General features: G+C 37.3%; 1 protein-coding gene across 8 annotated transcripts in view; it reads right to left on the bottom strand.

Moving 5' to 3' along the window:
• LOC103543289 (disintegrin and metalloproteinase domain-containing protein 18-like) overlaps nt 1-26,094 on the bottom strand; it is a 466,882-nt gene that overhangs the window by 338,551 nt on the left and 102,237 nt on the right. The gene's annotated exons all lie outside the window — the stretch shown is intronic.

The raw sequence follows: 26,094 nt of genomic DNA, 5'->3' as shown, positions 1-26,094 counted from the left end.
CACCTTTCCCCTGGTAGCCACTAATCTGTTCTCTTTGTCCAAATTTTTAAATTCCTCATATGAGTGGAGTCATACAGAGATTATCCTTCTCTAGCTGGGTTATTTCACTTAACATAATTCCCTTAAGGTCCATCCATGTTATTGCAAATGGAATGATTTTGTTCTGTTTTGCAGCTGAGTAGTATTCCATTGTGTTATATATATATATACATATATATATATATATATATCACATCTTCTTTATCCATTCATCTGTTGATGGGCACTTAGGTTGCTTCCATGTCTTGGCTATTGTAAATAATGCTGCAGTGAACAGTGGGACGCATAGGACTTTTGGAATTGCTGACTGCAAGCTCTTTGGATAGATACCCAGTAGTGGAATAGCTGAGCCATATGGTAGTTCTATTTTTATTTTTTTGAGGAATCTCCATACTCTTTTCCTCAGTGGCTGCACCAGTTTGCATTCCCACCAGCAGTGTATGAGGGTTCCTTTTTCTCCACAACCTCTCCAACATTTGTTACTATTAGTTTTAGATATTTTTGTCATTCTAATGGGTGTAAGGTGATATCTTAGTGTAGTTTTGATTTACATTTCCCTCATGATCAGCGATGATGAACATCTTTTCATGTGCCTATTGGCCATCCGTATATCTTCTTTGGAGAAATGTCTGTTCATGTCTCCAGCCCATTTTTTGATCGGGTTGTTTGATTTTTTGTTGTTGAGTTGTGACAGTTCTTTATGTATTATGGATATTAAGCCTTTGTCAGATATATGACTTGCAAATATTTTTTCCCAGTTAGTGGGGTTTTTTTTTGTTTCAATCCTGTTTTCATTTGCCTTGAAGAAGCTCTTTATTCTGATGAAGTTCCATTTGTTTATTCTTTCTCTTGTTTCCCTTCCCTGAGAAGACATGGTGTCCGAAAAGATCCTTTTAATACTGATGTCAAAGAGTGTACTGCCTACGTTTTCTTCTAGAAGCCTTATGGTTTCAAGTCTCACATTTAGGTCTTTGATCCATTTTGAGTTTATTTTGGTAAATGGTGAAAAAGAATGGTCAATTTTCATTCTTTTACATATGGCTTTCCTGTTTTCCCAGCACCATTTATTGAAAAGACTTTCTTTTCTTCATTGTATGCCCTCAGCTCCTTTGTTGAAGATAAGCTGTCCGTAGATGTGTGGTTTTATTTCTGGGATTTCAATACTGTTGGATTGATCTGTGCACCTGTTTTGGTACCAGTACCATGCTGTTTTGATTACTGTAGCTTTGTAGTATGTTTTGAAGTCAGGGATTGTGATGCCTCCTGTTTTGTTCTTTTTTCTCAGGATTGCTTTAACAATTCGGGGTCTTTTGTTGCCCCATATGAATTTTAGGATTCTTTGTTCTAATTCTGTAAAGAATGTCATTGGGATTCTGATTGGGATAGCGTTGAATTTGTGGATTGCTTTAGGTAGAACAGACATTTTAACTATGTTTATTCTTCCAATCGATGTACATGGAATGTCTTTTCATACCCTTATATTGTCATCCAATGCTCTCAGAAAGGCCTTGTAATTTTCATTATATAGGTCCTTCACTTCCTTACTTAAATTTACCCTGAGGTATTTTATTCTTTTTTTGTGATTATGAATGGTATTGTGTTCTTGAGTTCTTTTTCTGTTAGCTCATTATTAGAATATAGAAATGCTACTGATTTATACAAATTGATTTTATACCCTGCAACTTTGCTATAGTTGTTGATTACTTCTAAGAGTTTTCCAATGGATTCTTTGGGGTTTTCTATATATAAGATCATGTGGTCTGCAAACAGCGAGAGTTTCACTTCTTCCCTCCCTATTTGGATTCCTTTTATTCCTTTTTCTTGCCTGATTGCTCTGGCCAGGACCTCCAGTACTATGTTAAATAAGAGTGGCGATAGAGGGCATCCTTGTCTCGTTCCTGGTTTCAGGGGGATGGTGCTCAGTTTTTGCCCAGTGAGTATGATGTTGGCTGTGGGTTTGTCATATATGGCCTATATTATTTTGAAGTAGTTCCCTTCTATGCCCATTTTGTTCAGAGTTTTTACCATAAATGGCTGTTGGATCTTGTCAAATGCTTTCTCTGCATTTATTGAGATGATCATGTGGTTTTTATGCCTCAGTTTGTTGATGTGGTGTATGACGTTGATTGATTTGCGGATGTTGAACCATCCCTGTGTCCCTGGTATGAATCCCACCTGATCATGATGCATGATCCTTTTGATGAATTGCTAAATTCTGGTTGCCAAAATTTTGTTTAGAATTTTTGCATCTATGTTCATCAGTGATATTGGCCTGTCGTTCTCTTTTTTTCTGGTGTCCTTGTCAGGCTTTGGTATCAGCGTCATGTTGGCCTCCTGGAACGTGTTAGGAAGTGTTCCATCCTCCCTAATTTTTTGGAATAGCTTGAAAAGGATAGGTATTAAATCCTCTCTGAAAGTTTGGTAGAATTCCCCAGGAAAGCCATCTGGTCCTGGGGTTTTATTCTTTGGGCTGTTTTTGATTGCTGTTTCAATCTCTTTCCTTGTGCTTGGTCTGTTCAAATTGTCTGCTTCTTATGAGTGAGCTTTGCGAGATTGTAGGAGTCCAGGAATTTATCCATTTCCTCTAGGTTATCGATTTTGCTGGCATAGAGTTTTTCATAGTATTCTCTTATAATCTGTTGTATTTCTGCAGAGTCTGTTGTTATTTCTCCTCTTTCATTTCTGATTTTGTTTATTTGAGCTTTCTCCCTTTTTTTCTTTGTAAGTCTGGCCAGTGGTTTGTCAATTTTATTTATCTTCTCAAAGAACCAGCTCTTTGTCTCACTGATCCTTTCTACTGCCTTTTTTGTTTCAATAGCATTTATTTCTGCTCTGATTTTTATTATTTCTCTCCTTCTGCTGACTTTGGGCTTTATTTGTTCTTCTTTCTCTAGTTCACTTAGGTGTAGTTTAAGATTGCTTATTTTGGATTTTTCTTGTTTGTTAAGATGTGCCTGTATTGCAATGAATTTTCCTCTTAATACAGCTTTGCTGTATCCCATATGAGTTGGTATGACATGTTATCATTTTCATTTGTTTCCAGGTGTTTTTTGATTTCTTCTTTAATTTCTTCAATGATCCATTGCTTGTTCAGTAGTGTATTGTTTAGTCTCCACATCCTTTGCCTTTCTCAGCTTTTTTCTTGTACTTAATTTCTAGCCTTAAAGCATTATGATCAGAGAAGATGCTTGTTATAATTTCAATTTTTTTAAATTCATAGAGGCGTGCCTTGTTTCCCAACATATGGTCTGTCCTTGAGAATGTTCCATGTGCACTTGAGAAGAGTGTGTATTCTGCTGTTTTAGGATGAAGTGATCTATATATGTCTATTAAGTCCAATTGTTTTAGTTTTTCATTTATCCCCACTATTTCCTTGTTGGATTTTCTGTCTGGATGATCTGTCCATTGATGTGAGTGGGGTGTTGAGGTCTCCTACTATTGTTGTGTTGTTTTCGACATCTTTCTTTAGGTCTGTTAATCGTTGCTTTATGAGCTTAGGTGCTCCTATGTTGGGTACATAGATATTTATAAGTGTTAGTTCTTCTTGATGAAGTGTCCCTTTGATCATTATATATTGTCCCTCTGTGTCTCTCTTTAACTGCCTTATTTTGAAATCCGTTTTGTCTGATATAAGAATTGCAACACCTTCTTTCTTTCGCTTGCTATCAGCTTGAAGTATTGTCCTCCACCCCTTCACTCTGAGCCTGTTTGTCTTTGGGGCTGAGGTGTGTTTCCTGGAGGAGGCAAATAGTTGGATCTTGTTCTTTAATCCATTTTGACACTCTGTGTCTTTTTATTGGAGAGTTCAATCCATTTACATTGAGGATGATTCTTGATGCATGTGGACTTAATGCTGTCAATCTGTCACTCGTTATCTGTTTTTCCTGCATTACCTTTGTTTCTTGTCCTGTGTGTTTTAGCCTAACCATTGACTACTGCAATTTCTTATGCTGGGTTTCTTAGATTTTTCCTTATTTCTGTTTTGTGGCTCTGTTCTGTTTTTTAGTGTAGTGGCTACCCTGAAGTTTGTATTTAGAATCTCGTGTATAATATATTCTATTCTCTGGTGGGCTCTTACTTACTTGGCCTAGACTGATTTAGTCCCTTTGTTCTTCCCCTCCTAAATTATTATTTTCATTTCTTATTCCAACTCGTGTTATGAGTTTGTAGTTAGAGTGATCAGATGGTCTTTGCTTTAGTAGTTTCCTTACCTTTATCCTAATGCTATAGTTGAATATTTGCTATCATATTCTGGTTCTATCTATCTGTCTCCCTACTCTGTGGCTTGTAATCACTTTCTGCTTTTTTTCTTTTTTCAGGTATGAGAGCCTTCTTGAGGATTTCTTGTAGTGGAGGACTTTTGGCTACAAATTCCCTTAACTTTTGTTTGTCTGGAAAAGATTTAATTTCTCCCTCACATCTGAAGGATATTTTTGCTGGATAGAGTATTTTTGGCTGAAGATTTTTATCTTTGACAGTTTTGAATATGTCACTCCATTCTTTCCTAGCTTGTAAGGTTTCTGTAGAGAAATCCGCTGAAAGTCTGATAGGGTTTCTTTGTAGGTGATTTTCTTCTGTCTTGCTGCCCTGCGTATTCATTCTTTGTCTTTCATTTTTGCCATTTTTACTACTATATGCCTTGCAGTAGGTCTTTTTACATTGATAAATCTAGGAGATCTGAAAGCTTCCTCCACACACATTTCTCCCTCAATCCCTAGATTTGGGAAGTTCTCTTCTATAATTTCATTAAGCACACTTTCTGCTCCATTTTCCTTTTCCATGTTCTTGGGAATTCCTATCATCCTTAAATTCTTTCTTCTCATTGAATCCACTATCTCTCTGATATTTTCCTCATTCTTTTTAATTCTTAGTTCTCTTTCTCCCTCTGTCTGGAGCCATTCAGCCTGTCTATCTTTGATTATGCTAATTTGCTCCTCTATGGTGTCTACACAGGCATTCAGGGAATCCATATTCTGTTTTATCTGGTCCATTGTGTTTTTCATCTCTAGTAATTCTATTTGATTCTTCTTTAGAATTTCAATCTCTTTTGTGAAGTAACACCAGAACTCGTTGGTTTATTTCTCTATCTTTCTACCTCATTGAGTTTTTGGATGATAGCTACTCTGAACTCATTTTCACTTAGTGTACCTATTTCCAAGTCCTCAGGACTTAATTCTGTTTTTATTGTTTTCCTTCTGGTCTGGAGCTTTTATAAATTGCTGGATATAGAGGAGCTGTTTTTGCGCATGATGGTAGAATTCAGTTGCAGTTACAGCCTGTCACCACTAGGTGGGGGTCAAGAGCTGTGTGTTCTGAGCTCTCTGCCTTCAGGCAAGATGGCGGTGCCCAGCACGGTTTGCCGGGGGGAGGGGCAGTTACTCTCACGTGCAGATCTGGATTTGGATCAGCTCTCATTCTCTGGTCTCCCGGGGCCCTGGCTTGATGGGGTCCCTGCACGCAGACACTTTCCCCCATCAGCGGGCTTCCACTACACCAGCAGTGGGAGTCCTGGATGATCCCCCAGTTGTGCAGCCCCTCCCCTGCTCCTTCCCTTACTTGCGGCAGTGATTCCAGTCTCTAGGGGAGGGAGCGAAGTTCTCACTTACTCCGTTCCAGCTCCTCTGAGGGCAGCTACAGCCTCCCCATTCTCTGGAGGTCTCTGACGGTCTCGGCATTAGGGGTCATTGGTTGAAATTCAGTTTTTCCGTATCTTTGGTTTTATTTTGGAGGGGAGAGAGTCCCGGGTCAGCTAACCCCGCCATTTTGCTCTGCCTCTAATTATGATGGTATGATTTTTAGCAGGTCTTGGAGAAAGTATAAAGGTGTAGTCTTCCTGATTCTGTCATAGTGGGTACTTAGTTTGAACTGCTATTGCTAAGTGTTTATTAGACTTCAGCTGACACAGAATGACCCACAAATTTCACCAAGTCCTTCTGCAACCCAAAATACCTAACCTGCATTGGATCATGTCTAACCTGAAAACCTGTAAAGTTAGATGGCCATTGAAATGCCATTGAAATGGCAAACGAGATTCATCTCTCCATATGAGACGTAGATGGTATCCTGGAACCTCACCTCTTATGAGGTACTCTTCTCTGACCTCAGAGCTGCTACATAATTTATGGATGGCTCCACCACCCTCACTTCCAAATAGCTAAGGATAGTAGACACACTAACTCCAGCGTCTTGGAATATACTCTTAGAGGAGGGTGAAGAAACTTAGTCAAGTGGACAGAATTGAAGACAGTACTCATGGAATTTACCTGGACTCTCTAGTTAACATCAGGCCTGATCCTTATAGACCTTTATTACTTGTCTGTGCCTAATAGTTTAGCTGACTTGGCATTCTAATGGGAGGAGAACTGTGACCAGCATTGAATTGGTGAAATTCCTTTACACTCAAGTCAGAATTTTCCCCTCTGGGATCAAGATTTTCTGTCAGCTTCTTAGAGAACTGATTGACTAGGTATCCAAACAGTTATTAGATCACACTTGTGGTGGGACTGAGTCATGAAATTTACTTTTCCCTTGAGCAACCAAATGAGAGAAGCAACATTCCTGCCTACAAAGTCTCTTCTAGACTTGAGGTAAAATGAGAAAAAAAGAGAAAATAAATGACCCACATACCCTGGAAGAGCTCCATAAGCCAAGAGTTACGGAGGATATTCCAATATAACTGATCAAGGAGAACAGGTAAACCATTGTGCACCAGCTTCAATATTATAACATGAAGAAACTTTCTGTTAACATATTGGCCAAAGAAGAGACAGAGAAGCTGGTAGAGCCACAGGGGTGTAATTGAACTTCATGGGTTTCATAATTCCCTGAACCAACAAGCCCAAGAAGGAGGTCCTGTTGCATCTGATTGACTTAAAGAAACCTTTAATTAAAAGTCCCATTGTAATTAATTGGTGGTGTTTTATTCCATATGCTCCTGTCACCAACTAGTTACCCCAAGGAACTCAAGGGTAGGTTCGGATATTTTACCTTTTCCAAATGTGTTTTTCCTTTTGTTATGTTAAGGAGGTACAATCACCAACCACCCTGAACCAGACCAAGCCTGACTAGGAGAGCTGAGAGCTACACTTGTGACCTTTGCCTCATTTTTAATACTAAGATCTCTCCAGGAGGAGCTTAGACCTTATTACCATAACCTGCAGTGTATGTGGATCATGTTTTCCAGCTGGGCATGCACAAGCAAATACACACCTCTCCTTTTTGAATATTCATTCCCTATCTAAAAGGAAGGCCCCCCTCTTCCCCTTGTTTGGGGATGCCATGACTCTGGAAATGATTCCTCATGGTCTCCTATTTACCACAAAGATGCTTTACTTTGTGAGACTACTTCTGGTGGATAGTCTGGTTTAACTTACCAGGAGGAACACACTTTGGTTTCAGTAACACTCCCATCCATAGGGTTCACAGAGTCTATCTGTACTATAACTTAAAATGGCCAAGTTAAGCGCTATGGAACTCAACTCAACTGCTTGAATCGTTTGAAAGAGTATTGTATGAAACATAAAATCCTGAACAATGCCACAAAGACATCTGACTATTTAATTGGATATTTCAGAGTTTCTGAGAAGAAGTTAAAATTGAAACCAAATATTTTGACTCTGTTAAAGATTGTGAAGAAGCTACTTCTATATTAGTTAAATACTCAGATCCTGTACACAGAATTTTCTGTCACCATTTAATTACAGAGAAAAATACTTAGAAAACTGATAGAAATGTAACAGGCTGAGATTCAAAAAGTCTACCTTAGACTTTCATCTTTTAAAGATAGAGTTGGACAGATTCTCATAGAAAGCATTTCTGGGATCAGAGAGATCAGCTGCAAACTGAATGGAAAGGATCCTGATCAGCTTTACAACCTGCTCATAAGCATTCAAAAACACTTTAAAAGCCCATGAAGCTCTCAGCCTTTGCTTGAACTTATGGAAAGAAGAAAAGTTCTTGGATATTTTGAAGTTATAAGGCACACCAGATCTCCAGTAATCTAAAAACCAAAAGCAAATGCCTAAATAATACTTATTACATGGTTAAGAAATTTTTCATGGTAGTCTTTACCAATTGCAAAGAATGTAATCCTCCTGAGAGTGAATATAACAAATGTGCCAATATCTTAGATAAATTCTTTACTGAAGTTAAGAAAGATGGGTTGACAATCATTTTCTCCTCTTTCTTAAAACCTAATTAGTGTACTTACTGGTGTATGTGTGGCGGTTTCATTTTAAAACAAAATTGGGTACATAAGTTTCTGCAGTGAATCCTGATGTAAGGACCAGGGGAGGTTTCCCCACAATGACAAGCAATTCTCTGACATCAGCTGGGTATCCTACAATTCAACTCAATTCTGACACTATCTACCCAGACAAAGCATCAGATCCCACAGGTTAAGGGCTCAGTCCTACAAAACTGCCTCCACTTCTGATGCCAATCACAAGTCCAGATTGTCAACTGTGCTTCTGACCTACCAGCTATAGACTGCAGGTTCCCATAGCCACCTCCTTGGGTTCTATTATGTCAACCTACAAAATTAGAAACCAGTTTAAAAGGCAAAGCACTTATTTGGGATCAAATAATTGCAGTTCAGGGGAGCACAGATTCAAGTAGAAACCCAAATAGTGTCCCACCAGGGAGTAAAAATCAGGAGCTTTTAAAGGAAAAAAGGGAGGGTGTATTACAAAGAATTTTAATTGGAATTGGAGGCAGAGAGCTAGTCCTGGCTAAACATTGATTGACTGTTGATTCTGTCTTCAGCAAGTCCACAGTGTTCAGTCTTTGTGATCAGGATGTCTGTTCTCCTGCTGATTTATCAAACAATTGCTTGTAAAACAATTGCTGTTTTGGCCCAGTCCAAGTTTCAAGATAGCAAAGCAGTTTCTCTAGTAAGGCAGCTCTGCCTCTATTTTAAAATGGCTCCACTAAAGTCAGTTTTGACAATTAATTTGCTGGAACAGCTCGCAGAACTCAGAGAAATGTTTTACTTACCAGGTTACAGGTTTATTATTAAAGGATATAACTCAAGAAAAGACAGATGGAAAAAATAAATAGAGCAAAGTATGGGGAAAGGGCACAGAGCTTCCATGCCCTCTCTGAGTATGCCACTCTCCCCACATCTCCACGTGTTCACCAACCCAGAAGCTCTCTGAATGCCATCCTTTTTGGGTTATTATGGAGGCTTCATTACATGGGCATGATTGATTAACTCACTGGCCATTATCATTGAACTCAATCTCTGGTCCCCTTCCCTTCCCTGGAGGTTGGAGGGAGGGACTGAAAGTTCTACCCTCTATTCACATGGTTGGCTTTGCTGGCAACCACCCCCCCATCCTTAGGAGTGCCCCAAAGTCATCTCATTAACATAACAAAAGGCATCTTTGTCACTCTCATCACTTAGGAATTCATTGGAGCTCTGTGCCAGAAACAGAGATAAAGACTAAGTATATATTTCTTATTATAAATCACGGTAACACAATATTATGTATTAAAAATAATTGCATCCTGTAAAACCAGCACTTAAAACAAACAAAAAATTCATCCTAGCTTCCTAACTTTTCAAGTGTGCATTTACAGTCATAGAATATTTCTATGGAGCAGATTAAAATACATTTACTATTAATATAAATTTTATCTGAATGTCCATTAGCTGAATATTCAGTAATAGATGATCATTTAGTAACAGATGATAAAACACTGTTTTAGGGGGTCAAGGCAACTTACCAAACTACAAATTTTGTCCTTTTGTTAATGAAGTGTGAAGCTTTATTTTTACTCTATTCTGGATAAGTTTAAGTAAGGGATACAAGATAAAAGTCCTGAAAAAACATGAAATAGGTGTGTTTAATGGGTTATTGTATATATTTTAAAATAATTTTATAGTGAGTGGCTTTGAGCCATTCTCAACAATTCCATTCCCAAAAGGTGATTGTTTTGATACTAAGATATCCTGAAAAATGCAGAGTTTTCATAAACATCTACTTTTTTATAATGCTACCTAGCACTAAATTAAATGTACAACCAATATGTTAATATTGAGTTTTCTCTAAGTAAATGTATAATATGTTTGATTTTGCTTCTGCAATATCTGATTTCAAAAATTAACTTTCAGTGTCACCCAGGTGTAAACTTGATTCTGAAATGTAATTATAGACTTTAATAAGGAGGAGTTCATATTGTCTATATGTTAATTCTAGCTTATCCTTATTCTAATAAATAAGATATTGTTTCAACATTTTTAAATACCAAAAAAAAAAAAAAAAAATCACCTTAGTGGTATTTAAAACTTCTAGTGAAAAATAGCAACCCAGCTTGTATTGAGTACCTTGGAATTGGCTTCTAAAGATGCACTACATCGTATCTGATGGGGGATTGGTGAGCTGGGGAGTCAAAGGAAAGAGTTCTTGGACTCTGAAGGTCTGGCAGTAGTGCTCCTTTATTCAGAGAATAGTATGGAACAGCATGGGGACAGGACCCATGGGCAGTAAGAGCTGCAGGCATGGGAACAGGACCCATAGGCAGTAAGAGTTGCAGTGTGTTGAGGGTTAGAGCTAAATTTATAAGGCATAGGTATGTGAGTTATTTCTTTATAAGATAAAGGAAAGAATATGTTAAAAAAAAAAAGTTGTTAAAATGGCATCAGTGCAGGTGGGGTCTGGTTGTTGGGTGGCCCTATAACTTTAGATAAGAATCAGATCGGATTAAGTCAGGATGTCCTTGCCTTCCCCATTAAGAGTTTCTAGAGATAAGGTCATCCCCCCCCCCCCCCCCCGCCTGGTGCAGAGAGGGAGACATCCCTACAGATGGAGATCTCCCTTACAAATGCAAATGTCTCCCAAGAAAGAGCAAGCAAATTCCACTCCTCAGAGCCTCCTTCCCATCTGCAGTTTTCGAAAGTAACCAGCCCAAAATAATCCTCATCATAACTCCCCCCAAACCCATTTGGCCCCAAAATCTTTTGGGGATATGGATGATGGTCAGTCTTCTGTAACTACTTCCAGCTGTACAAGGTCATAGAGCTGTTCCTAAATGGTGCCATTGGTACAGGTAGGAAGTTCAGTGTACTGGAAGGTGGCACCCCTGGAGTCCAAGGCTAACGAGGTATACGGATCCTCTGGAGATGAGAGAACCATTTGACAAGAAATGGTCCAGGAGGTGAAACTTTGTTAACATGTGGAAGAAAAACAATGAAATAGACAACAAATTATAATAAGAAATGCAAGCAATATGATTAACCCAATGAATAAGGCTTTGATTGTAGTCCAGAAACCTGGTCCTGACCAAGAGTTCAACCAATCATTTAGAGACAGGGTAGGGTCAGACATGGATTTAATTTGGTGGCTCATATCAGATAGAAAGCCAGAGATACTTTGATGGTAGTCAGGAATATAGACACAACATTCAGTTTTTAGAATGGCACAAGTGCCCCCCTGTGCTTCTGTCAAGACATCCAGTGCCATTGGTTTTGGAGGACTGCCTTACTCATTTGGGATACTTCTAAATCAAACAGCAGAAGACTATGTTGTGTATCATTTAATGCCTTCATAGTAAATTTGTTTAGAGCTTCCATGTGCCAGATGACACTTTCGATTCCTAATGGAGGAAGGAAAATTGAGTCAAGGTGGTCATGCCAGTGGAAGACAGAGTGGGTACAGCACTGTTGTAGGTTGGGTAGGTCAGCAGGAGATATAGTAAATGTAGTTCTACCTTGCATCCAGATGAAGCCTAGGGTGCATCGTCCAATCCATCGAGGTGGTAGCCAAGGCCATAAGTTGGAGCCACAGAACCACTGAGTGCCATTAGAGGCTAACTGATGTATACAGGGCCATCTATCCCAGTCAGTCCCAAACCAATCAGTATTTTTTAAGGCTATGATATGAGAACACATATAACGGGGAATTTTCATTTATAGGTCGGGTGCTATTAGGTCACATATCACAGGTGTGATTGGTTTGTCCCCAACATATAGTGGCCTTTTGACTGAATTGACCACTAGGAGGAGTGAGCCAAATATATTCGTCCCAAATTTCCTATAGTCCATCCTGTGTGTATCGATAGGTTGGGGACTTTACCTTTGGAACTTGTTGTTTATGATCCACCTGTGACAAGGCAAATATAGTTAGTATTTGGGCATTAGAGTTGAAGGAAAATGTTTGATTGTTGCCAGGGGGCTCCCAGGTATCAGAGATGGATGGCCACAAGGAGACATTATGATTAGTAATAGGTGAATCTTGTAGAAGAGAAGAGCTAGAATCTACCATCCATGAATGCGTACTATAGCTTCTACTGAAACATAATTTTTCTCTCTAAAATCCTCCTCATTTTTACAGGATAGCCAAATTAAGACTAAATGGTTTGCAAAATAAGTGTAGTTTCAATACAACTTGGTCCAAGTATTTACATAACTGCAGCAAAAATAGCAAGTGATCATATAGGCTCCTTTAAATCTGCTTGCTTGAATTTTTATGAGGAATCTCAGATTGAACTTTAAAGGCCTCTGGAGGCCAGAAAGCCAAGCCAAGGACTTGTCATCAGATTTTGCCTGCAATACCTACAGGTTTGGGTGGACTCCTCTCTTCTCAAGGTCCCCCAAAATATTCTAAGTTTCCTTGCACCTGTCAGATAAGCAAGCTTCCTTACTTACCAGGTAAGATTGCCAGAATCTCTGTAAACAAGGACCAGGCCAATATTTCCAAGTGGCTTTATTCCAGAAAGTCCAATCTTTGTTCCTGAAAGCTGTCTTGTCATATCTGAGCCTGTATGTTTGTCTCACATATGACATTCCAGTCAAAGCCTTGGTAATGTAATCAATGTGTCCTGTTATAAGGAGAACAGATTTTTATTGGACTTATGCAAATAACTATACTGCCACAAATAACCATACTCCCTCACAGTTTCCAAATTCTGGAGGGATCAGGCAGGGGGAAAAAGATAAATGTTTCAGTTTTTCTCATAAAGGTATAATTTCACCAAATTGCTATAATTAGTAGTTAGCATAAGCCTTAAAGCTGAGAAAACAAAACAAAACATCAAAAACTCAATAACATTTCAAACAAAAGTTATAAAAAATTGTAATCATCCTCGTCAGTTCAACAGCCTTGTATAATCGATTCTTGATCTTAATCTTCTGTTAGCAGTTTTATGAGCTCAGTTTCTCTGTTAGAATTTTGTAATATCTTAGCCAGCTCATTGTTACAATTTGAAAGTTTATCAGTAACATGTAGTTTAGAATCTTGTGTCAGAATCCTTTCCAGGAATTTCTCTGAAGATGAAACATATTTGCCAAAGCATCATAGTAAAACAGCAACTATCTACAAATGGACAAAAGACTCAAAAGGGCAAGTGACAAAGAAACTTGGTTACTTCTGTGACATACAACATTTCAAGATAATAACTGGAATTATGACCGATAACCAGGACAGATCAGAATTTTAGGAATCTTACATAATTTTAAGACACCTATATCACTTACTCACATAATACCACATAAGAAAGGTTATCATCGCTTATTTGACAATGCTTCCCATGTAGTTTACTACACCAAATAAGCTTAATTAGTTTAGTATTTTTCTCCATAAAGGAAGAGAGAGCAAATTTCGTTGAGAAGTCTCAGGGGCTCTCTGAAAATCCTCAGAGAAAATTTCGTCTTTCTTTCAGATCAAAAGAAAGCCTTCATTCAGGATTTGAATATTTTTTTTCAGGGAGAAGTATGTCAAAAATATCAAAAGATTTTAAAACACTTGTTCAAATAGGAAACAATGCTCACTGTGAAACAATGCTCAGGTATGCATTCAAAGTGACAACAGAAAAAGTCAAAAATCTTTTTTTTTTTTTTGAGAAAGATTAGCCCTGAGCTAACTACTGCCAGTCCTCCTCTTTTTGCTGAGGAAGACCAGCCCTGAGCTAACATCCCTACCCATGTTCCTCTACTTTATATGTGGGACACCTACCACAGCATGGTGTGCCAAGCAGTGCCATGTCCACACCCAGCATCTGAACTGGCGAACCCAGGGCTGCCAAGAAGCGGAATGTGTGAAGTTAACTGCTGTGCCACCAGGCTGGCCCCAAGTCTAAAATCTTAAGAGTGAGCTCAGTCATTATTTTAACACAACAGATTTGTCTTTTAGGTAGACTTACTCAAAGGAACACCTTTTATAACCTGTTTATCAAGAGCAGACCAAAAGTTCAAGAAAATTATTCTGAGAGAAAAACCAAATTTTAATTTTTACACCAGCTTATTTTTAACTTTGAAATTCATTTACTTAATTGGATTTACTTTAATCTTAGTCTGTTTCACCAGGCATAAAACTCCTTTGTGAATTTCTTTAATACAAACCTTCTACAACTTTCTTTTTACATTCAGACTTTGTCCCATGCTTTCTTTCTTCCCTTCTAGTACTTTAGGACAAATTTATCTTTCTTAACCCAACACACAAAAATACTTCCATTCTTTATACCCTCATTACAGAAAACATACATTTTAACTTCCTTGAATATAGAACTGTTTTCCTTATTAATTTCCAGTAGCTTTAACTACATATATTAATTAGAACTTTTAACCATTAATAGACCCTACTAAACACTAAAGAGGTAAGCAATTACAAATTGCCTTTTATATCAGCATTCTAAATACTTCATAATTTCTAGAAACATGCCACTTTACGGTAACAGACCCAAAAACTTTTAGCCTCTCTGCAATAAGAAGCTAAAAGTAAATAACTTAGATGTGTTTAGCAATAATGTTTCAGTGTTCCATCCTATCCAAAAATGACCCAGATACTCAATAGGTTTTTATCATTTAACTTATCTTGGCAAAACTCTGAAGTTTTAAGTTACCAAAAAAGAAGTTAGAAGCTGTTTTTTTCCCAAGTACACAGACCATGAAACAATTATTGTACCCACAAACTCATCCATTTTTATCTATTTAAACCATTTGTTTCCAACAATTACGTTCAGATTGCCCACAAAAACCTCAGGAGATATTAGACAAACAGCTATTTAAAGCCATTATTTTGCTGATGAATTTCTAACAGACAACATGAACTTATTTGACTAGTAAACCTAGGCTGCATGCCTGAATCATATCCAAATACTGACAACTCTGACAAGAAGACTATTTCAATCAAACCAACAAACTTGAACAAGCTTTCATTTACCAAAGATTAATTCACATCATGTTAACTTTGAAAGATACTGGGTTAATTTCTACTACATTTAGAATTTGTGTAAGTGGTTACTTTAAGCCAATTAAACAGAGTTCATAATTTTAGCCATATCATCTGGAGGTAAAATACCACACACATATAACATACATACAGACACACATACACAGAATCTCCACAGCTATTGTTTTAAAAATTACTGCCATGAATCAGGTACAGTAATACAAAGCTCCCTAGTTAATGAATCCAAACTTTTTTTTGAGCCTTTTTTACCAATATTTGTGGAGAAGACACCCAAGATGCTGGATTTTTTGGCAAGGGCACACTGTGGCTGCTTCCCCCCCCCCCTTTTTTTTCCTTCAGTCTTAGGAATTAGTGATGGGCTAGGAAGTCCCCAGAGGATTTGCAAGCTCTTTGAGATAAGGGAAATGGGAGGAACCTGAATTCCTCTAGAGCTGCTTTCCAGCCTTACAAGGATTTTCCAAGGACAGTTGCTCTTGACTTCTCAGAAACTGGGTTATAACTCAGATAACATTACAGGTTGCTCTACCTGTCCAACTGCATCATAAAGGAACAGAGAAACCCTTCAAGTTTTCTCCAAGATGGAGTTTCTGGGGCATAGCCCATCCAATTGAAACTGTTTCCAATTAGTTAAAGTGCATCCAAGCAGTGAGTCTCCAGGGATGCTTAGGGCGTTCCCCATGGCGGTAAAGCCAGTGTCCAACTGAAAGTGGACTAGAGGAGGGTGTAGAGCACAATCGCAGGTGTCAACATAGTTATAAGATTTAATCAAGTCCCACTTAGCCACGGCACTTAGTCCCTGAGCCAGCACAAGGTGCAGAGAGGGAGACACCCCTACAGATGGAGATCTCCTTTACAAATGTAAATGTCTCCCAACAAAGGGCAAGCAAATTCCACTCTTCAGAGCCTTCTTGCAGTCTGCAGTTTTCAAAAGTAACTAGCCCAAAATAATCCTCATCAGTAACTGCTTTGTGTTGATAAATAAGTGAAAAGCAATAAGCAATAGAATATATTAGAGTCTATGAGGAAGCCATTTGGTTTAAAACTAATTCAGCTTCACCTTGTTTTTCCAGAAAGCCCTGGTGTGGCCTGTTGAGCATGCATTGTACATCTGCTTTAAACATTTACAATGTCCCAGAGAGAAGAATGATGCCCTTCAAAATAGGGATATATCTTCCCCCATATGGACATTTCCTTAAGGATATGCATCTCCGCCTAGAAACTAAGGATTAATTACTGACCTGCTGTGTTCACCTTGTGACCACTGATCTGCTGACCACTGATCTGCTGTGCCAGCAAAGCAATCTTGTGACTGTTGTGAAAAGGACATTCTTGTCATATGTGATGTATGCTCTTTGTTCCGAGATGGTTTATAACCACTCAGTACATCCCATTTCTTTGGTGCCCTTCCTTCCTTGAGGAATGAAGGCCCCAGGCCATAGTCCTCAGGTCTGGCTCATATTAAACTCACTCCAATTTAGACTGATAGATTGAATATGGATTATTTGCATCAACAGTATTATTTGAAGGGTTTTTTTAATGGATTTTATTATAGAGTATTATCTTTAAAATCAGGTATTCTCTTCTATATTGAAAGCATTTTGTTTTCTAATTTAAAAATTAATATTTTCATATAACTAATATGTAGTAAAGCTGAAGTAGATATATTAGCAATTTATCACTGTGGAACAAATTATCCTAGAACTAGGGTCTTAAAACATTAACATTTTTCAACTTCCTTATTCAGCAAATATTGTAAAATAAATCACTAAAATATTTCATTCCAAGTAACTCAAAATAAATAGTACCATGATAAAATGAAAGATGAAATACTTGGGTCAAGGGATTTTAAAGATTTGGCTGATGTTCCTCCCTCATTCCAGTTCTGCTTTACAATCAGAACTAAAATAGATTATCAGGTTAGCCTGCCACTAAATATCATCATCTAACTATGATCAGAATGCTTGACTCCCTCAAATGTACTGTGTTCTGCCACTTTTAACAATGTATTATATATTACTTATTTTTCGTACCTGAGGTACATTCATGAAATCTTGTGATGACTGAAAGTCTATTTTCCATTCATTGTGTTTTCTGGTCATTGTTGCTCACCTGTAAGAGCCATCGGCAGGGGTTTACATATATTCCCATTATGTATGTATTTTTCTTTTTATTTAAACATTTTTTTTTTATTTAAACATTATACCTTTGCAAAATCTTCCTAATAAAAATGAGAAATCATGGCTGGCCCAGTGGCCTAGTGGTTGGGTTTGTGCATTTCACTTTGGCAGCCAGGAGTTCACAGGTTTGGATCCTGCCCATGGACCTACACATCGCTTATCAAGCCATGCTGTGGCAGCATCCCACATACAATATAGAGGAAGATTGGCACAGATGTTAGCTCAGGGACAATCTTCCTCACCAAAAAAAAAAGGAAGAAAGAAAGAAAGGAAAATAAATACTTCTCTACTTATCAAATCTGCTACTGGGAAACTGTCATTTCTGAGGTAGGAATTGAATATTTTAAGAAACAAGTTAAATAGAATTCAGTCATTCATTGTGTAAAAATAAGCAAATGCTTAATGATTAATCTATTTCCTTATAAAATAGTTTTTTTTGTGTGCATTTCCTACTTAAATTAATGGAATAATTAAAAAGGAGGCTAAAAGACTAACATTCACTGTACACCTTACTTAGTGCCAGGCATGGTGAAATATTCCTCTGCCTGATATTTAATTTTGGTAATGATTATAATGATTAGCAATTAGAAGGCATTTTCCAATATCTTCCACTTACTGAAGGCCCCCCATTGCCCACAAGTTAGGGACGTATATGAATCATTTAAAATACTCTTACCTAGGTTTTATTATTCCCACTGAATGGGAATTAATTATTGGCAAGTGTATGCCCTAAATGCATCTAGTTCTTTTATGTTTTTCATATATGTGTGTGTATATTTTTTGAAATCAGACAATTCAGAGAAAAAATATCTTCACATCCTGGAAATATGTTTTCCTGTATCTTAGGCATAGAGCTATTCATATTTTGCTCAAATTGCTCTTTCTCCTTCACAATTATTCCTTCTGCTGAGTCATTTATTCCATAATAACACGTAATATTTATTTTTGATTGATAATTATATTTATCACCATCGTCTCTAGCTTTACTATAAAAATTTGATGCCACTTCTTATTAGCACTTTTGACATTCTCACTACTACTGTACTTTTGAAACATAAGTTCTAGAATTGCACATCAACAACTACAAAAATTAGCAAAAATCAAACACAATAGATCCCAAAACAACTTGACTTGTGAGGCATAGATGACCTTTCACAAGTGCCCATGTCACCTCTACATGTCACTCTATGGGTAACATCTAGGTGACTTGGTCTTTAGAGAGTATCTTAGTTCAAGTCTATGAAGTCCACTACTGAGAGTCTATATATTGAGCTGTTTCCAGATACATGATGATCATTGTTATCAGTTTATGTGCTTGTATTTATATGTGATATGCATGTGTGTTTATTTTTTCCTCCTCTTCTTTCTTCTCCTTCAAGTATAAAATATGGTACTGTTAACTATAATACAATGCTGTGCACTAGATCCCCAGAACTTATTCATCTTCTAACTGGAAGTATGTAAACTTTGATCAGCATCTCCCCAGCTCCCCCACCCACTAGCCCCTGGTAACCACCATTCTACTTTCTATTTCTATGAGTTCAGTTTTATTAGATTCCACATATAAGAAATGTCATACAGTATTTGTCTTCTTCTGTCTGACTTATTTCACTTAGCATAATGCCTTCAAGGTCTATATATGTTGTCACAAATGGAAAATTTCTTTCTTTTTTATGGCTGAATAATATATCTTTTCTGAAAAGCACATCTTCTTATCCATTCATCCATTGATTGACTCTTAGGTTGTTTCCATATCTTGCCTATCCTGAATAATGTTGCAATGAGCATGGAAGTGCAGATATCTTTTTGAGATCCTGTTTTCATTTCCTTTGGATATAGACCCAGAAGTGGGATTGATGGGTCATATGGTAGTTCTATTTTTAATATTTTGAGAAACCTCAATATTGTTTTCCATAGTGGCTGTACCAATTTACATTCCCATCCATGGTGCACAAGGGTTCCCTTTTGCCTGCAACCTTGCCAATAGTTGCTATCCTTGTTTGTTTGTTTGTTTTGAGGAAGATTAGCCCTACACTAACATCTGTGCCCATCTTTCTCTACTTTATATGTAGGATGCCTGCCACAGATGGCTTAAGAAGTGGTACATAGGTCTGTGCCCAGGATCCTGATGTGTTTACCATTTATATATAATGTAATTACTGATATGGAAGGATTTAAGTCTGCCATTAGGTTATTTGTTTTCTGTTTGTTGCCTCTCTTTTTCCTTTCTTTGTTACTTGTTTTCAAGTACCTGTAGGTTATTTGAACACTTTTACTACTGCATTTGAATTTACTTATAGTGTTTAAAAAAAACTGTCTAATCTGTAAAAAATTTTCTAGAGATCAAAATATACATACATAGCTTATCACAGTCTGCTAGTATCAACATTTTACCACTTCAAGTGGGATGTTGATACCTTACCACCATTTAGGTCCCTTTATCTCCCCACAAAGTGAGCCCCACTACGATATGGCTGTCTTGAATGTTCTCTGCACATGCTGAGAACTTTACCTAGCAATGTTATCATTTTTGCTTGCAACTGTCACAAGTTTTAAAACTCAAGAGAATAATAATAATCCATTATATTTGCCCATGTATTTACCCTTTTCATTCTTTTTTCATTCTTGTATTCCAAGTTTCTTTTTATTATAATTACCTTTCTTATGAATTTCCTTTAGCTATTCTGTTAGAACAGGTTTGCTTGTGACAAATTCTCTTTGTTTACCTTCATCTCAGAATGTCTATTTCACCTTCACTCCTGATGGGTATTTTTGCTGGATGTAAAATTCTGTGTTGAAAGTTCTTTTCTTTTCACACTTGAAAATGTTCAGTCACTTCCTTTGTCCTCCATGATTTCTGAAGAGTAAACTATTGTCATTTGAATCATTGTTGCTCTCTAGGTAATGTGTCATTTTTCTCTGACTGCTTTAACGATTTTTTTTCCTTTGTGTTTAGTTTCTGAAGTTTGTTTCTGGGTATGTATTTCTTTGAGTTTATACTGTTTGAATTTGCTTGGCTTCTTGAATCTGTAGGTTTATGTATTTGCCAAGTTGGAATATCTTAAGCCATTATTTCTTCAAATAGTTTTTCAGCCCCACATTCTTTTTCCTCTCCTTCTGGGACTCCAATGAAATGAATGTTAAACCTCTTGTTATTGTCTCATAGGCTTCTAAGGCAGTCTTTCTGTTAAATCATTTCCTCTCTGTTGTTCTGATTGGATAATTTCTAATGATCTGTAAGTTCACTGATTCTTTTTTTAGTCATTTCCATTCTACTTTTGAGTTTATCCAGAAGATATCTTATTTATGGGATTGTATTTTGAACTTCTAGAATTTCTTTTTTCATATCTGCTATTGTTTGCTGAGATTTTTAATTATTTATTTTATTCAAGAGTCTTCATAGTTGCTTTTTGGAGCATTTTTATAGTAGCTGCTTTAAAATCTTTTTCTGATAATTTCAATGTCTGTGTCATTTCATGTTATTTTGATTGTATTTTATCATTCAAGTTGAGATTTTCCTGGATCTTAGTATATGATAAGTAATTTTGGATGATGTTCTGCACATTTTGCATTTGTGGTAAAAGACTCTGGTTCCTATTTATATATTATATTTTAGTAGATAGTCAACATGTCTATAGAAGACATGTCCTGGTTTGCTTCTGTTGGCTGTGGTCAAATGTCAATTTAGTTTACAAAAGCTGTTAGGCTTGTCTGCTCCATTTGTCGGTTACCCAAATGATAGGTCTCGACCCCACGATCTCTGCAGCATAAACTGGGAAGAGTGAGAGATGCCACCTTATCATCAGAAGCTAAAGACGGAAGACAAGATTCCACTTATTGACTTAACAAAAGTGGGGCATCACCTTGTTACTGCAGGGAGGGGGTTCTGGAAGTCAGAGTTCCACACACAAGCCCAGTTAGGGGAGGGGCATTGCCTCAATCGCCACAGTGTGTGGTGAAGACAGGATCTTACCCACTGGCTCAGCTGCTGCAGTGCTTGCTTCTGTGGGAGAGAGGTGCTACTGTTTTCACATCATGCCTGTTTCCAGAGAAGCAGTCATGGTTAAAAGGTTTCTGACCTACTGGGATGCTCTTTTCTTTGTCCTTTGGCTAGAGGGGGCAGGTTTTCTTTGGAGCTATTTTTTTTTCTCTGTGCCAATTGACATCTCTAGATTGTCAGCTTCTCTATTGCTCAGGCCAATATGTATAGGAGGCAAGCAAAAAGCCACAGGGAACTCACTGCTGGGTTGCTGCTTGAGTCCCACGGTCTCTAACCAGTCTGCTTTCCTTTCCCTACCTTTCAGAGTCTTCTGGGAGTTGACATATATGTTCTTCCCAAACTTTTTTGTTATGACTAACAGGGGGGAGTAAAATGGAATGTATTTACTCCATTTTGTCTATAACTGGAAACATGAAGCCATTTTAGAGGCAGCCTGCCATAGCAAGTTATGGGTTTCTGTACATCATTAAAAATGACAAAATTGTACACTTATAAACTTAACATATTGGTACAAAATAATTTTAAATTGTATCTTAAACATTTTAAAAGATGAGCAGTGTCTTCAGTTCTAGGCCTAAATGGAGTAGATGGTCTTCATTCTATTCTTATCACTAAGCACAGCTAAAAACACTGGACATTATATGTAAACATAAGAACACTTAGAACTAGGATCTAAATTAATACTGCCCTATAGAAACATAATAGGAGACATAGATGCAACTTTAAGTTTTCTAATACTCATATTAAAAAAGTAAAAAGAAAAAGATGAAATTAATAATATATTTTATTTAACCCAATAGATCCAAAATATCATTTCAACATTTAATCATTATGAAACATTATTGATATTTTAGATTCCTTTTTTGTACTAAATCTTAAAAAATTTTGTGTGTTTTTTGTACTTACAGCATATCTCAATCAGACTTGCCACATTTTAAGTGTTCAATGGCCATATTTGGTAATGGCTAAGATATTGGACAATATAGATCTAAAGAAAGGAGGCACTCACCACTGGGTGAGTAGAGAAGCACATATTCAGTTGTGGATGGGAAAATTAACCATGAATAAACTCTGTTCCTTCCCAGGATGGTTGGGAAAGGAGAATAATGGGAAGAGTAGAAGAAAGACAGGTCTCCACTTCTGCTGAAGCTTTTGAAACAGTGAAGGAGGAAAAGTACTGTACAAGCAGAAAGTAGAGAAATGAATTTGGTAATAGCTGGTTATTATTCAATGACATCTTGAGTAGCAAATAAAAAGAAATTTGTTGAAATGTCCTCTGCTTGATGACTATCTCTTATTCTTCTGAATTCTGAACTTTCTCTCACTGCTTCATGCAAAGAACCTATTCATACTGAGTGAGGCAAAGTGAAGGGAATTTCTCCTGATCTTTGGGCAAAATTCCCTTAAAAATAGGCATTCTGTGTTCCTTCATGAGGACATGCTTTATGTGTAAGTTTAATCCAGGGGCAAATTATTAGGAGGTCAATTTCACAGCCTTGTTCTCTATTTCAGCTTGGCCAGTAATATTCTCAGCCCTATTCTCCGTTTCCGCTTGGCCAGTAATGAAAATGATTATTTGATCTACAATTGTCTGCCTATGCTGTCTACCTTGCTATTGGATTTGGAACCTAGAGGAAGAATAGCATCCCCATTGAACATTAGCAATATGTTCCTATAACTAGATATTACAGATGAAAATAAACTGGGAGCTCATCTCCCAATATCTTAAGTGAGATAAATTGTATGTTACATGTCAACCCAAAGTTTCCAGCCTTTGATCAATTTGCTAAAAACAACTAACTACAGCAGTGCTACTCAATGGGTGTTCCATCACCACCTAGGAGATTGCAGAGATGCAGAATCTCAGGTCCCACCAAAAACCTACAGAATCAGAATACCTTGGAATGAGGCAATTCAGGTGATTATTTTTATGCATGCTAAAGGTTGAAAAGCACTAGATAGATAGATAGATGATAGCTAGATAGCTAGATAGCTAGCTAGATTGATAGATAAATTACAATATATATTTATTTTGTAACCTGCTTAAAACATCATAATGCAGTTAATTTGTTAGCAGTGACATCTTTTACGCTGTAATCATTTTCTTCACTCTTTGCTTCCTTATCCAGATAGTATTTTCTTCAACACTATAAACTTTTGGAAAACATTTTATGGCACTAGAAAAAACAAAGGCTAAATGTTAAAGGGCAAATGTGGAAATCACAAGTGCACAATGGCAAAGAATCACTCACACTATGATGCCTGTCTTAGTTCCAACAGTATGGACCTAGAACTTGTTTTTATTACTGGGAAGCAATGAAGCTGGCAGAAGTATCCTAAGAAAAAAGGACACTGACCCAAAGAGGACTCCTATCTAAAGAAGTGACCATGATGTCAAAATAAGGTTGCAAATCTACTGTTTCTGGAGAGCAGAAAAAGTTGAGTCCATGAAAAAGCCTTCAGTATATTATTTATATTTAAAAGGAGAGTATAAAAATTGTTTTTAAAGATAGCTGTAATGTGTTGGGGCTCAAGCCATAAAATTAATTACATATTTGTCAAGAACATTGAAGGGACTGAGGCCTTACCCTATTTGCAAGCTAATAAGTTAGCCTGCCATTATTTCATGGCTGAGGGCAGAAGACCTGTGACTCCTGGGACAAATGAAGTCAAAGGCCTCTATTACTCATAGTACAGCACAGCAGGCAATATGTTTGCATTGGCTCCCCTTGCCCACAAAGTCCCACAGGTGTGATGTGGAGGTAGGCCCACCCAGGTGGATGCCGCACATGCAGTGGGTTTGTGTCACAGTAGAGGGTTTTACAAAAAGATTGCTAGAAAACTTGACCAGGATACTTCAAAGGAGATGATGTAACAATGCAGTATTTGGGACTAAGTTATACTTTTTCACTGTACATCTGAAATTCAGCCTTAACTGGGTGTCCTGATTTTATCTAGCAGCCCAGAGTACAAGTCATTGATGATCTTTTCCAGACCCATTTCAGGAGACCGACAGGGGTGGAAGTTTGATTGCATTAGGAGTGAGGCAGGAATTGGAAACTTAGATTTTTTTTTAACTTAATTTAATTTTTTTAAAAATTAAAATGTTTTGTGAACAAAAAATCACAAATTTTGACAATTGGAAGTATTTCTCTAAATGTCCAAAACCAATTACTGCTTACCTGAGGCCTTCAGAAGTTTGTGTAGTTGACCACAGTGGCAGTTCAGTGCTCCTCTGTACATATGCCTTCCATACCACCCCTTTCCCCAACTCACTGGTATCTGAAGTCCTGATGGGTGAGTAAGGTACTCCTGGGACAAGATTCCAAGCTCCTTTGGGGCAATCAGTCATAATAGAGGGCAGGTCTCAAGGTATCCCCTTTGGTTTCCACAGATAAGGCCTCTGGGCATCCATCATCCTTGTCAATGTCCCTAGGTTCCCTGGAAAAGGGCACTGTGGCACAGGAGCTGCTGAAGCTCACCTTCCCAAATGAATACTTGAAGCTTCAAGCCTTTCTACTGATAATGGGGGCTGGGCTACCTATGTGCCTACTAGTCATCATTACTCTCATTATTCTCAGAGTAAATCTTGCCTGATAACTGTTCCTTTGTTGCTCAGATCTATCCATCCAGCTCACCATGAACCTCACTTGAAAGCATCTGTTGCTTGCTCATCTCTCACTCTCCTGTAAAATCAATTTCTCTGTTCATTGGAAGTGTTAAAGTATAATTTCCAAAATGTTAAAAATGAGACTCTCATATCAATGTGCAATAGGTATACATCAAAGATTTATTGAACTCATCAATGAGGGAATCAGTATTATGGTAAGGTTGGTTCAAAGAGCTTTTGATTTATATAGTCCAAAAGAAAATAAATTATAAAATAAATAAATTACATATAAAACTGGTTAATGCCCTTCAAAGCAATAAAATTTCACTTTTTAAGTGTCTCTTCCAGAATAGAATATCTCTGCTGTACATAAATCTTTTGCAACTTATCAGATTTCTTATGTCTGTCATCTAACTTTACTGAGAATTTTAACAGTCTGTGGAGACTGTAACCCTAATTATTGATTAGGGGTTCTAATCAATAATAAATAGAAGTCAAATAAAGGTATATTCTCCTAGAAAATTGGATAAACTTGGGCAAGTCTGTTAGACAATGCTCAAGTATGTCACTGAAAGGATGTGCAGTCATCCTTTGGCATTATTTCCAAATAGTGCACATTTTGTCCTAACAGAAGAAATACTCCTCCAAATTAGAACTGAAAGGAATTGTTACCATATTTCAAATATCATAATCCAATAAATGTCCCTTGTACTTCACTCATATACATAAGAAATCAGACTTTTTTGGAATAGAGTAATGTGGGATCAGAGAATGGGCCTAAAACACCCCACAGAAGTCAAGAAGAGAGATAATAATCATTAAATATCTGCACTTACTGCTGAGTAAGGTAATTAAAAGTTATGGGGGTGTATAATTGACAGGAAAAGATACTTAAAAGCCACTGTGAAGTAGATATGTGTTCCAAGAAGACTCACCTGGGGCCACTCTCTACCCTGGAATCATCTGGGTATAATCAGACTCAGAATACCATCAGTCTAAACACACATTGTTGAAAATCCAAGGGAACTAGAGCAGTGCTGGTCGAACTTTTAAAATGCACATATCCTATGACCCACCAAT

Source organism: Equus przewalskii, chromosome 28, assembly GCF_037783145.1.
Source record: "Equus przewalskii isolate Varuska chromosome 28, EquPr2, whole genome shotgun sequence".
NCBI classification, from domain to species: domain Eukaryota; kingdom Metazoa; phylum Chordata; class Mammalia; order Perissodactyla; family Equidae; genus Equus; species Equus przewalskii.
This window is presented reverse-complemented; position numbering and strand designations above follow the sequence as displayed.